The sequence below is a fragment of the Astatotilapia calliptera genome, chromosome 20 (genome assembly GCF_964374335.1).
Source record: "Astatotilapia calliptera chromosome 20, fAstCal68.1, whole genome shotgun sequence".
Lineage (NCBI taxonomy): Eukaryota > Metazoa > Chordata > Actinopteri > Cichliformes > Cichlidae > Astatotilapia > Astatotilapia calliptera.
In genome coordinates, this window is record NC_137441.1 from 23,512,693 (window position 1) to 23,523,584 (window position 10,892).

Here is a 10,892-nt window from a genome sequence, read left to right on the forward strand (position 1 = left end):
TAAAATTTCAACACAAAGTGCAGTTTTTCTTCTGAAAAAAAAAAAAAGACAAAAACATAAAAGGTTACTTGAATAGCTTCACCTTTAAACTCTGAGTAACCTTAGCCAAAATTATTTTGTACATTAGGTTAAAACAGTGTTACCATCAAACATTTTAGTGCAAAAACAAAAACCCATTGGACTCACAATATCTCAATTCTTATTTACTGTACATCTCTTTCAGCCAGTTACTTAGACAAACTAGCCTGTGCACATTTTCAGAGCTCAAGGCAACTCTCCGTTTTGTTACCATGTGACTTGCAGGTGAGAACAGTCACTCACATGGGACAGAAGTGGCAGAAGTTGTTATTTTCAACTAGGGCTGGGCCATATTATACCGTTCACGGTAATACCGGTATAATGTTAGGCAACGATAGGAAAATGAAATATCGCGATAGAATGGGAGTAAAACGCGCATGCGCAGTGCCTTTGTTTTCATACGCACATGGCCGATTGTTGAGTGAAACAGATGAACCAGAATTGGTTTGTAAAAATGGTGCAACTTCAGTGATGTGGAACTGGTTTGTGTTTGTCCGTCAGATACACAACAAAGCACATTTTTTTGCAGAACATGCAAGCGGCCGTTGTTATTGTCATATTTGTCGGACTAAGATGCTCTTAAATCTGGGAGTAATCTGGGTCCTAAACTCCGTATGCTTCAGGTCAAACAACACTGCAGCATCACTTAGAGTTAAAAACTGTCTAAATTCTTTCATCTTTAATAAAACGATCAGCATTGCTGCTTTACCAGGTGTAACTATAAAGTTTAACTTCCAGGCATCCATGAAAACAAAAGTTATTACATTTAACGGAGTTAGAAGTTAGCAGGAAGCTAGCGGAAGTTAGCTCGCTAGTTTCGCTAGTTACCTAAGCATGATATAGCATGTTCTGACGGAGAGGTTTCTGAAAAAGATCAAACGTACAGCTCTGCTATCACTTCCAACATAAATGAAGACAGGAAACTAAACAGCAGTGACGTTTGTAGGGTTACTGAAGTTGGGCTAGCTGGTATATAATGATGTGCTACGTGATCGCTAGCGACACAGCTATGTTAGCATAACATAAACAGTGAAGCTGGAGGACGAACACTAACACTTTTCCACTTATAAAAGATAACGTGAAGGTTCTTCATGGTTAGAGACAAATGCAATCGCATGGCAGGATACTGTAAACAGACCAAACTTCAGTCAGGAGAACAACTGAGATAATCCATCCACAATACGAGGTTAGTCATTAATATACTGCAACAACATGGGAATAGAGCAGCTGCCAGAGAATTCAACATTAATGAATCAATGGTACAGAAGTGGAGGAAGCAAGAAGAATGAGTTTAATAAAGTTTGATTTATCTGACTGCTTTGTTTCGCTTAATGTGCCTTATAATCCCGTGCACCTTATGGTCCGAAAAATACGTACTGCACACTGCAGTTTAATGTTGCAAAGCACCTCTTTTTAACTTCAGTGGATATTATACATGGTTATGCTCAGGATATGTCAGCCCATTTCTACTGGAAATGCCTTTTGGTTAAACTTTCAGCAAGGAATTTGCATTTGCACTGTTACATTTTTATAAAGCTTTAATGTACATAAAAACCAGCTTCTTGTTTAAGTGAAAATAAATGGAAGGTTGTCTTTTTGCACTAGTAATGTTGTGGAGTTGTATTTTGTCTCGCATCAATTATATTGTTATCGCAAATTTTCAAATATATATCGTGATAAATATTTTTGGCCATATCGCCCTGCTCTATTTTCAACTAGTTATTTTTTTTCATTAATTAATCACAATCAACGCATTACATTTTCTACCCCTAGTTAAGACAAAACCAATAAAAAACAAAACAAAACTAGACAAACACATAATTAAAAAAAAAAAAAAAATCAAGTTTACCAATTGACTTTACAACTAAAAGTTATGTTGTGCAAGGAAAAGCCATTATCTGGGATCAAGCCAAGTATTTTTTCTTTTTTTTTTATGTGGAAAAATAATGCTAGGAAAGCACTTTTAGTTTTTGCTAATTTCTAGATTTATCCCACACAATACAGAAAGGGCTAAAAAGGCCAAAAAAAAAAAAAAAAAATCAGAAAGGGAGCTCTTACCTCTCCAACGGTGGGTGAACATCTGAGAACACAATTCTAACATAAAACATAAAAAAAGAGAATATCTGGTGTGCCTTCTTCAGGGCATAGCGATACAAAGCTAGTAAAAACAAAACAACAATGGGTTCACTCAAAACACCTGCGCTAACACTTAGTACATGCATCATTTTCTTCAGTCTCTAGGTGCAGTAGTGAGGCCATCATCCAGGAAGTACATGTCCCCGTTTCTAACCAAAGATAGTGTAGACACTAGAGATGGACCGATCCGATATTACGTATGGGTCCGATACTGACCTAAATTACTGGATTGGATCTCGTTCTTTCGGTCACTACCCACAGCTCGTGGCCATAGGTGAGGGTAGGGACGTAGATCGACCGGTAAATTGAGAGCTTCGCTTTTACACTCAGCTCCCTCTTCACCACGACGGACCGGTGCAGCGTCCGCATTACTGCAGCTGCAGCCCCAATCCGTCTGTCGATCTCCGGCTCCCTTCTCCCATCACTCGAGAACAAGACCCCGAGATACTTGAACTCCTCCACTTGGGGCAGGAACTCATCCCCGACCCCAAGTGGGCACTCCACCCTTTTCCGGCTGAGAACCATGGCCTCAGATTTGGAGGTGCTGATCCTCATTCCCGCTGCTTCACACTCGGCTGCGAACCGTTCCAGTGCGAGCTGGAGGGCCTCACCCGATGAAGCCAACAGAACCACATCATCTGCAAAAATCAGAGATGAGATTCTGAGGCCACCAAAGCGAAAGCCCTCCGCCACTTGGCTGCGCCTAGAAATCCTATCCATAAAAATTATGAACAGAACCGGAGACAAAGGGCAGCCCTGGCGGAGCCCATCACCCACCGGGAACGAGTCCGACTTATTGCCGGCGATGCGAACCAAGCTCTTGCAACGGTTATATAGGGATCGAATGGCCAGTAGCAATGGGCCAGACACCCCATATTCCCGCAACACCTCCCACAGGACACCCCGAGGGACACGGTCGAATGCCTTCTCCAAGTCCACAAAACACATGTAGACTGGTTGGGAAAACTCCCATGCACCCTCAAGTATCCTGGAGAGGATAAAGAGCTGGTCCAGTGTTCCGCGACCAGGACGAAAACCGCATTGTTCCTCCTGTATCCGAGGTTCGACTAATGGACGAACTCTCCTTTCCAGCACCCTGGCATAGATTTTCCCAGGGAGGCTGAGGAGTGTGATCCCCCTGTAGTTGGAACACACCCTCCGGTCCCCCTTCTTAAAGATGGGGACCACCACCCCGGTCTGCCAGTCCACAGGTACTGCCCCTGATCTCCACGCAACATTGCAGAGGCGTGTCAACCAGGACAGCCCTACAACGTCCAGAGCCTTCAGGAACTCGGGGCGGACCTCATCAACACCAGGGGCTCTGCCACCAAGGAGTTGTTTAACTGCCTCAGTGACCTCGCCCCCGGAAATTGGCGGGTCATTCCCCTCATCCCCAGACTCTGCTTCCTCCTCGGAAGACGTGTCAGTGAGATTAAGGAGGTCCTCGAAGTTTTCCTTCCACCGCCTGACAATTTTCTCAGTCGACATCAGCAGCGCTCCACCAGCACTATACACAGTGCAGGTAGAGCACCGCTTTCCCCTCCTGAGACGTCTGACGGTTTGCCAGAATTTCTTCGAGGCAGTCCGAAAGTCTTTTTCCATGGCCTCTCCGAACTCCTCCCACACCTGAGTTTTTGCTTCAGCCACTGCCCGAGCCGCATTCCGCTTGGCCTGTCGATACCTGTCGGCTGCCTCCGGAGTCCCACAGGCTAACCAAGCCTGATAGGACTCCTTCTTCAGCCTGGTGGCTCCCTTCACCTCTGGTGTCCACCATTTGGTTTGGGGATTACCACCACGGCAGGCACCAACCACCTTGCGGCCGCAGCTCAATGCAGCAGCTTCGGCAATGGAGACGCTGAACATGGTCCATTCGGACTCAATGTCCCCAGTCTCCCTCGGAATGCTGTTGAAGCTCTGCCGGAGGTGTGCGTTGAAGATCTCGCGGACTGGGGCCTCTGCTAGACGTTCCCAGCACACCCTCACTACGCGTTTAGGTGCACCAGGTCTGTCCAGCGTCCTCCCCCGCCACCTGATCCAACCCACCACCAGGTGGTGATCAGTTGACAGCTCAGCCCCTCTCTTTACCCGAGTGTCCAGAACATATGGTCGCAGGTCTGCTGATACGATTACAAAATCGATCATCGACCTACGGCCTAGAGCAGGGCTGCCCAATCCCAGTCCTCGAGAGCTACTATCCTGCAGCTTTTAGATGCATCCCTACTCCAACACAGCTGAATCAAATGAATGGCTTGTTATCAGGCCTTTGCCAAACACGATGGCATGCTGAAGAGGTAATCAAACCATTTGATTCAGCTGTGTTGGAGTAGGGATGCATCTAAAAGCTGCAGGACGGTAGCTCTCGAGGACCGGGATTGGGCACCCCTGGCCTAGAGCGTCCTGGTGCCACGTGCACTTATGGACACTCTTATGTTCGAACAGGGTGTTCATTATGGCCAAACTGTGATTAGCACAGAAGTCTAATAACAAAGCACCGCTCGGGTTCAGATCAGGGAGGCCGTTCCTCCCAATCACGCCCCTCCAGGTCTCGCTGTCGTTACCCACGTGAGCATTGAAGTCTCCCAGCAGGACAACAGAGTCTCCAGGTGGAGCACCCTCCAGCACCCCCCCCAGGGACTCTAAGAAGGCTGGGTACTCTGAACTGCCACTCGGCGCATAAGCGCAGATGACAGTCAGGACCCGTTCCCCGACCCTAAGGCGCAGGGAACAAACCCTCTCGTCCACCGGGAAAAACCCCAACGTATCGGCAGCAAGCCGAGGGGATATTAGAATACCCACCCCAGCCCGCCGCCTCTCACCAGGGGCAACTCCAGACTGAGACAGAGTCCAGCCCCTCTCCAGGAGACTGGTTCCAGAGCCCAAGCCATGTGTAGAGGTGAGCCCAACTATATCTAGCCGGTACCTCTCAACCTCACGCACTAACTCAGGCTCCTTCCCCACCAGAGAGGTGACATTCCATGTCCCTATTGCCAGTCTTGGCAGCCGGGGGTCAGTCCGCCAGGGCCTCCGCTCCTGGCCGCCACCCGGCACACAATGCACCCGACCCCTATGGCGCCTCCTGCGGGTGGTGGGCCTGCGGGAGGATGGGCCCATGTCTCCTCTTCGGGCTGTGCCCGGCCGGGCCCCATGGATTAAGGCCCGGCCACCAGACGCTCGCCCTCGGGCACCCTCCCCGGGCCTGGCTCCAGGGCGGGGCCCCGGTAACCCTATCCCGGGCAGGGTAAACTGTTCTCTCGGTGTCCTTTTCATAAGGGTCTTATGAATCGCTCTTTGTCTGGTCCCTCACCCAGGGCCAATTTGCCATGGGAGACCCTAACAGGGGGCAAAAGCCCCCAGACAACATAGCCCCTGGGATCCCTGGGACACACAAACCCCTCCACCACGATAAGGTAGCAATTCAAGGAGGGGAAAAAAAATCGCTATTGGTTGTCCTAAAAGTCGCTAGAAGTCGCTAAATGACGTCATTGCCTAATTTGCATAATTGGTCATGCTAATCTAATATTAACCTATGTTGTTGGAGAGAGAAATAACATCGTGGAAGAGACATAAAGTGAGTAAAAAACGTCCTAAATGCATTTAGAGTTTATTTAGAACTACAAATTAAATTTCTTTTAGCAATTATTGTTTTTTTTTAATGTCACAATTCCAACCCTGCTCCTTTACCCCGGCTTGGACCGGCAAAAGTGCCCCGAAATAGGCACTCTGGTGGAGTTACTTTGTGTGTGTTTATAAGTGTAGCACCCAACTCAAGTAGCTCTGGATTAACCCTCGGTTAAGATGGTGATAGTACTCTGAGCGGGGCCCTGGGTACGTTACTTATTTTATTGGTAAACAGGAGAAACGATAGCTAACCAGTTTTAACCTTTGTACTTAGAAATCTTAATGTTGGCGGTGCCTCCACTTAGTGAAAATAAGGAGTTCTGTTTAATCTTCACTAAGAATAATGAATTTATCTAACATGCTAAATCTCTCTTTTACCTTTTTAATAACCCTTATCACTTATAAACTCTGCAAATCATAAATATGACACAACACAAAACTTTAAATTCAAAATGTAAGATTTAGTCAAACCAAAGTATGATTTAAATAAAAAAAAAAACAATATTCCAAGTTCTGAAGTGTTTCCTTACAACTCAATTGGATGGTTTTTCCCTCTTCACAATTCACAGTCAATGTTTAGAAACAACACATTTATCCAAGATATTCCCCTTTCAAGTTCAGTTCAAATTTGTAACCTTTTAGAGCTCCTTTACTGAAACCGTTGCAGGCCTGATCGTTGCTCGGGCTCGTTGGGCCAGAAAAACACACAAATGGCCGCTTCGCTTGATAAACAAGCAGAAAACAAAACGCACGTGCTCGTGGCTACTCACAAATCCTTTGGGCTAAGTGCGAGGACAAGCTGAGGGGCAGGCTCGGTTTGTGACCATGCGGCCTCCACTCGGCAACGTGGTCGGAATTAGCGGCATACATGGGCTGCTGAGCACACTGGGACAAACCCACGGAAATCCTATCCACAGCAGAAGGGTCCAGAGAATTCCTCTCGGTCCACTGTGCATTAGAGATTACTATTTAGTTCCATAGAGTAATCTGTAGCTTACATACTCAGCATACATAGCTAATACAGACTCTAAAATGCTAACATGCTAACTCGCGATTAACATCATACATTTTAAGTACTTATACATCCCGTTTAAGCTCAATGCTAACTCCACATTCAGTACTCACTCATCACAGGGCAAAACAGTCCATAACAGGAACGTAGACTCTGCATCCACGGCTATTGTTTTGACTATTCTCCCGTTAGCTCTGGTACACAACCTCCTCCGGTAACGTGCTGCTGCCGACTCTCACTAGCTTAGTTTTTCTTTTCTTCGCCTCACTTAGTCCCGCCTCCCCTACGTCTGATTGGACAATAGGTTTACATCAACCAGTGGGATAAGAACAAATACAAGATTGACAACCCAAAATGAGCTTGTAAAACAACTTGAAGCAAATACAAAGTTTTCCTTGTTTTACATTAGATAACAAACCTTTGGGTTTCTTGTAACTTTAACTCCATGAACACTTAAATTATAATTGACTTCTATTTATTGTGATTTTAAACACGTTTTTAATGCATTTGAACTCTTGTTTTGTTTTTTAAACACCTATGAAATATTTACAATAAAGTTTTTACATGACAATATTTATATCCTCTTAACCTGTAGTGTCTAAAATAGATATTTGAGACCAGGCTACACCCTCCCCGTCTAAAATATTTAGATGTCCTCATCTAACGCAGGACTTTAGACTTGGGCTCAGAGTAATGCCTTGGGTGTTTAGAGTGTTTTACATGATGGTTTTTATCTCTGGTGCTACTGAGGTTCAACTGTATAACCATGCCTTGGTGTACAATAGTCACAGGTTCCTCAGACTGCGTTCCAGGTTTGTCATAGGTCAAACGGATTACTGGTTTCACCTCTCGCTTTGACTTTCGAGTTTTAGGTCTTGCAGGAGTCCTCAACTCCGCTTCGGTGTCTGCAGCCGTATCACTGGTGTCTCCTTCCACATTTGATGGCTGACATTCCTCTTCATGAGAACTTTCAGAAGGTCCTTCCTCCAATTCCGGTTCACTCTCAGATGAGGGGGAATTATCAGAGTGAAGAGATTCTGTGTTAGGTCTGTCTGACCTGAATTCATGTCCCTGAATATGGTCACTGGAAATGGTGGGGTACTGGTAGACATACTCATTCTCAGATTCTGTGTCTGGCAAGACATCAGATAATCGGTCTTCTTGGTCCCGTATCTGACGTCTGTTGGCATGACGTCTTCTAGTAACTGGTGTTCTTACTCTTTCAGGTGAAACTGAGTTATCTGCGATTCTGACAAGATAACCGATTGGTAGCAGATGGTCTCTGTGTAGAGTTTTGACACCTCCAGATCCTTGTTCCGGTTTTACCTTGTACACAGGTAGGTTTGGCAGCTGTGTGATGACAATGTAAGGTATTGACTTCCACCGGTCTTGCAGTTTGTGTTTACCAGTAAGGCCAACGTTTCTTATCAGAACTCTGTCTCCCTCTTGTAAAGGTTGGTCTCTTACTCTTTGGTCATAACGTGACTTGTTCCTCAAATGGTTCTTTGTTGCATTCTCGGTAGCTAGATGGTATGCTTGTTTGAGTTCTTTCCTCATTTTGTCGACGTACTGCAGGTGAGTCATCTCCGCGTCATCTCCAAGAACAGCGCCAAAGCAAATGTCAATGGGTAATCTGGCATTACGTCCAAACATTAGATAGTATGGACAATATCCAGTAGACTCATTCTTTGAGCAGTTATAGGCATGTACTAACTGGCTGATGTGCTGACTCCAGTTTTGTTTCTGTACATGTTCAAGAGTTCCAAGCATTGATAGCAAGGTTCTGTTGAAACGTTCTGGCTGAGCATCTCCTTGCGGATGATAGGGTGAGGTACGTGATTTTCGGATACCTAGCATAGACAAGAGCTCTTTGATAAGGCGACTTTCAAAGTCTCGACCTTGATCTGAGTGTATCCAGGCAGGTAATCCGTAATGCACAAAGTACTTCTCCCATAATACTTTTGCAACTGTGACTGACTTTTGGTCTTTTGTAGGGAATGCCTGTGCGTACCTTGTGTAATGATCAGTCACTACTAATACATTAGCAACTCCTTTGTTATCTGGTTCAATCTGAAGAAAGTCAATACAGACTAGATCTAAAGGACCTTTGCTAGTGATTTGACTGAGTGGCGATGACCGTTGTGGGAGAGTTTTGCGAGAGACACAACGTCCACATGTTTTGATGTACTGGTCCACATCAGCATTCATGCGTGGCCAATAGAAACGGTCTTTGAGGAGTTCTGTTGTCTTCTCGACTCCTAGATGTCCACATTCATCATGTAGTGATCTCATTACACTTGTTCTGTATCGATCTGGTAAAACCAGTTGTTTGTGAACTGTGCCATTGTCCAGTTTTCTCTGTCGATATAGTATTTTGTCTCTCAGTTCAAGTTTCCTGTTCTCACGACTTAACAAAGACATGTCAGGTGGTGAATTTTTGGATGTGATAAGTTGCTTTCCAGTCTGGATGGCTTGTTTGACTGGTCCAATGACTGGGTCCAGATCTTGAGCAACTTGTAAGTCTGTAGGAGTCAATTGATTTTCCAAAGTTGCTTTTAGGCTTACTGGAAGGACATAAGCTTCTGGAATCACGGATGTAGGAACTCCCAGCTGGTCTACTAGCCTGACAGGGGACTTAGTAGCTTCATAGATAGATTCCTTTTTACAGATAGCTTTTATTGCAGACTGTGGAACATCTGTCCATTCAGTGTCATTGGTGTGTTGTCAGGACAATAGATCTGCGTCTATGTTGTGATGACCAGGACGATATTGGATGTTGAAATCGTACGTGGCTAAAGCTGCAAGCCAACGATGTCCAACAGCATTTAGCTTTGCGGTGGTCAACACGTAGGTTAGGGGATTGTTGTCGGTTCTAACCGTGAACTTAGCTCCATAAAGATAGTCATGAAATTTATCCACGACCGCCCACTTAAGTGCTAAGAACTCCAGTTGATGGACCGGATAGTTTCGTTCTGACTCACTGATCTTTCGGCTAGCAAAAGCAACAGGCTTAAGGCCCTCGGGGTACTCTTGATTGAGCACGGCACCTAACCCATTCAGGCTAGCATCCACATGTAGGACATAAGGTTTAGTGGAGTCTGCAAATGCCAAAACAGGGGCATTGGTCAGACATTCAATGATTTTTCTGAATGCGGCTTGACAGGAGTGGTCCCATCGCTCTTTGAATGGCTCAGAAGGTTTGAGGTACGTTTTGGTTGGGTATTTGGTTTGAGATCGCTTGTTTTTCTGAGTAGGTGGATAACCTTTGGTAAGCTCAGTTAATGGGCGGACTATGCTTGAATAATTTGCAATAAATCTGCGATAATACCCACAGAAACCAAGGAATGAGCGAAGGGTTTTCAGATCTGTTGGCTCTGGCCAGTTCCTGACAACCTCTACTTTTTCTGGATCCGTGGCTATACCATCTTTTGAGACAATATGACCAACATATTTGACTTGGGACTGACAGAACTGACATTTGTCAAGTGACAATTTCAGACCAAACTCCTCAAGGCGATCTAAGACTTTGAGGAGACGTTGCTCATGCTCTTCGAGTGTTCTACCAAAGACGATTATGTCGTCAAGGTACACTAGGACTTGAAGAAGGTGCATATCACCCACTGCCTTCTCCATGAGCCGCTGAAAAGTGGCTGGGGCTCCTGTGATGCCTTGTGGCATTCGTTCAAATTGATAGAACCCCAGGGGGCAGATAAATGCAGTCTTTTCCTTATCTTGCTCGGACATGGCAATTTGGTAGTACCCACTCCTAAGATCGAGGACTGAGAACCATTTGCTGCCTGTAAGACAATCTAAGGCGTCATCAATACGAGGGATGGTATACTGGTCGGGGATAGTACGACTGTTCAAAGTTCTGTAGTCGATGCAGATTCTGATGGAGCCATTCTTTTTTCGCACTACAACAATAGGTGATGCGAATGGGCTTCGAGACTCTTTGATAATGCCTGCAGCTAACAGCTGCTGTAGGTGTTGTCGTACATCATGAATATCAGCCGGAGCTAAACGACGTGAACGCTCTCTGAAGGGGGTA

The 10,892-nt window shown here is 45.5% G+C and overlaps 1 long non-coding RNA gene across 1 annotated transcript; it reads right to left on the minus strand.

Moving 5' to 3' along the window:
• Positions 1 to 6,272: 6,272 nt before the first annotated feature.
• Positions 6,273 to 7,100, minus strand: LOC145423174 (uncharacterized). The gene is made up of 2 exons (XR_013904281.1): positions 6,958 to 7,100; positions 6,273 to 6,780 (listed from the first exon to the last, which is right to left on the minus strand). It is a non-coding gene; the product is annotated as an uncharacterized LOC145423174 (long non-coding RNA).
• Positions 7,101 to 10,892: the final 3,792 nt, after the last annotated feature.